The 3,460-nt window shown below is 39.1% G+C and overlaps 1 long non-coding RNA gene across 1 annotated transcript; it reads left to right on the forward strand.

The window, feature by feature from the left end:
* Positions 1 to 296: 296 nt before the first annotated feature.
* On the forward strand, positions 297 to 3,043 carry LOC125799492 (uncharacterized). Its single transcript, XR_007438463.1, has 3 exons — positions 297 to 679; positions 927 to 1,064; positions 1,491 to 3,043. It is a non-coding gene; the product is annotated as an uncharacterized LOC125799492 (long non-coding RNA).
* Positions 3,044 to 3,460: the final 417 nt, after the last annotated feature.

The raw sequence follows: 3,460 nt of genomic DNA on the forward strand, positions 1-3,460 counted from the left end.
ACAACCAATTATTTATAAAGGAAAACCATGAAAATGATCAGGGGTGCCCTTTTTGTATACCATGGTTTTATATTTTATTTGATGTTTCCTTATGTGGTTTGATCATCCCTTAGCAAGCAAAAACAAATTGTTGAGGATTTTCTTTCTCCTAAACTGATGAAAGGTAAGTTTCACAAATTAATGCCCAGTCTATTTTATAATAGCAATAAGCCATAATTTATTACCTTTGAAAGCCAAGGAACTGAATTATTTGGGCACCACTGACCACTTTTCATTTCTTGGTTTAGATGGTGCTCAGAAGTATCTTGAGAAGATTGGCAGTACAGTTTCCAGGCATTCTGGGACACAGATTAAACTAAAAAAAGTAGAAAAATACAAATTAAGGGTGGGTTCCCTTGAAGATACATCTTACAGAAAGAAACCAGACCTCTTACAGGAGTGGGAGCAGTTCTATCTTCCAGATGAGATGAAAATGCAAGTAATCGGGGTTTTAGAGAATTTCCCATGTGGTGAGGACAGTGCTGAGCTGGTTCTTATGGTGTGTGAAGACGGCAATGTGTTTGCCTATGAGGATGAACGTCTTCATCTGGTTGCCAGCAGCCTGAAAGGGCTGTTTGAGAGTGGGGTCCAGTTTCCAGGCAGGAAGTACTACTACAGTGGCCAGAGCTTTGAGGACATGGTGAGAATTATGATCATTTACTCCCTGCTTCTTTTGATTGTCTGATATTGATAACACAATCATAAGTCATGGTAAGAGTTACAGTTACATTTTAACTGTAAGTTGAAGTTATAGTTAGAATGATTGCCGGGATTTTAGTAATGTTAAAATAGGTTTTAGTTGAGTCTTCTGTGAATATCAGTTAAACATCTAAAGTAGTACAACTATCCATGACTATCTAATGAGTAAGTAATGCTGTAACCTTTAGACAGATGATGAGTGGAATCAAGTGAAAAAATCAGAAGAAGTGATGAAGAAGGACAAAGAACACGAGGATATGCTCAAGTCCATGAAGCCTACATACTTGGAAAACCTGGAGTTCATTAAACAGAGACAACAAATATAGGTAACAAGAAGTGAACTGTTATAATTAATTGAGACATAACTTTGTAGCTGTTTCTTCTTGTTCAGATGGATAGATAGATGAAAATTAACTATACCTTAATATATAAATAATATATAAGTATATATCAATAAAAATAAAAAATGCTGTAACCTCAAGATAGGTAGGTCACCTACTACAGTGTAAATTTACAGGATGTCCAACCTTTTGCAACCTTTGTTTACAATGTTGCAAAAATCTACCTCTGACCATGTTATTAAGTTTATCCATAAGTTTTACTATTATTTTTATTATTATATCTACTTTACATTATACAGATTTTTTTTATACAGGTTATTTTTCCATGTCGTTACAGGTCACGAGTGCATGTGTGCTGTGTTTGCTTCCATACATACTCTCTCTCTCTCTCTCTCTCTCTCTCTCTCATAGAGATGCAGATAAGAAACCAGATTGAAGGCAGCAGCACAGAGCAGAGTGAAAGAGCATCTCAGAGCAGCAGAATTCAAACAGCAAAGCTTATTGTTCAGAGTGGAAGTGATTGTGTGCGTATGTTGGTTGGGTTTTTTTTATTGAGAGTTGTGCTATGACTGTACATGTGAATGTGATACTCTGTAGATCCAGTGTTGCGTGTCTGCATGTTTGCGTTCTCTCGCTCTCTCTCTCTCCCTGTCTCACTCTATAGCTGGCATATCCTGTCAATCATTATGGAGCATGCTGCCAGCCAGGGGCGTAGCACCAAATTCTGTGCCCTGTACACTCTCAATGTCAGTGGGCCCCTATCCATGCCAGTAAGAACGTGAGTGAAAAATAAAATCAGGATTTACATGGGCCTTTCTCCCTACATGGGCCCTGGGTGTTCAGGTCACTTTTCCCCACTACCATGCCCATGCTGCCAGCTAACCAATCAAGCAGAGACTGAGGCGGAGTTTCCAGTTAAAAAACTATGTGAAGGAGCTGTGCTTGCCGGCTCACATACTGACCACTCGTTTGCATGCTTCGTTTTTATTGTGGTCATTAGCATATATTTTACTGTGTTAGTTTGATGAACTATTTGAGATCTTGGCTGTATGTTCCCAGGGGCAGATTTTACCACCACACAAACCACGCAATTTCTTGGGGCCCCAGGGATCAGGGGGCCCCCTGCAGGCCAAAAGTTGGCCAAAAAAAAAAAAACGAAAAGAAAAAAAAAAAAGACACAGAAGAGACACCATACATGCAAGTTAAGCTAGGCGAGGTAGACTAAGGTAGCTCTGGCACAACCATGAAACTGTCTTATACCAGCTGTGCCCAAAAAAGAAAAAAAAATAAGGATAGGAAGTCCAGCACAGAAAGTTGACAAAGCTCACCAATTTTTTTGCAGCAGCAAGAAATGAAACGTCTGACGAGGATGAGGTACCTGAGACAGCTAGGTTGTCAGAGTCAATATGGCATTTTGCTATACAAAAGAATCCATTTAATCAGGGCCACCAGAAAAAAAAAACATTGATTGGGGCCCCAGAACTTCCAAATCCACCCCTGTGTGTGCCATTGGAGTGTTTGTTCACAAGCTCTGTTATTTTTACTCTTACATTGTGTGTGTTTCCTTCCCCTCAGATTGAGAACAGGTTTGACTGTGTGCGCACCTACATTCCACCATGTAGGTTGTTAAATTGTATAGACACACTAGATTAATCTAGTAATCTAGACTAATCTAGTGTAGTTAGCCAGTTTTTTTGGTATGTTTCTTTTTGGGTAGTTAGGCTAGTGTCTTAAAACAGCTTAGTGTCATTTTGTTTTGTTCTGTTCTTTCCTTTGGTACTGTTCATTTTTTCTTTCTGACGCAAGGTTATTCCATTTCATGACGTCTCTCTCTGATGTTTCCACTGTTTGTTCTGCATAAATGTAAAGTAAAAAAAAAAAATTGCTTTAAGTTGCCTGCTCTTTAGTCAAGTCATTCCTTAGCTTCCAGTATGTTTGAAACTCCCTCTTACGCGATTCACATCTTAATAATGTTACTGATACAGCTCTACACCCCTAGACCGTAGCCTATTGAGTAGTAGGAATGCAGATTTTAGATTAGATAACTATATAGATAAGTGTCTATGTTTACATGCAAAGCTTTCCTCTATTCCGAATAAATTCATTTAAGAATCTGACTGAGGTGATTATATGAACACTTTTCCCAATAGTCTGAGTAAACACTCCGTTTATATGCATGCTACAAGTATTCGATTAAACATGACGCGCATGTGTCGACAGGTGACCATGACAACGAGCATCAGGTGATGTCAGCCAGCATGAGAGTATGGCCATACTCTCATGCTGGCTGACATCACCTGATGCTCGTTGTCATGGTCACCTGTCGACACATGCGCGTCATGTTTAATTTGGCAAGCCAAATAAGCCAAAACGTGAGGGAA

The sequence above is a fragment of the Astyanax mexicanus genome, chromosome 3 (assembly GCF_023375975.1).
Source record: "Astyanax mexicanus isolate ESR-SI-001 chromosome 3, AstMex3_surface, whole genome shotgun sequence".
Classification (NCBI taxonomy): Eukaryota; Metazoa; Chordata; class Actinopteri; order Characiformes; family Acestrorhamphidae; genus Astyanax; species Astyanax mexicanus.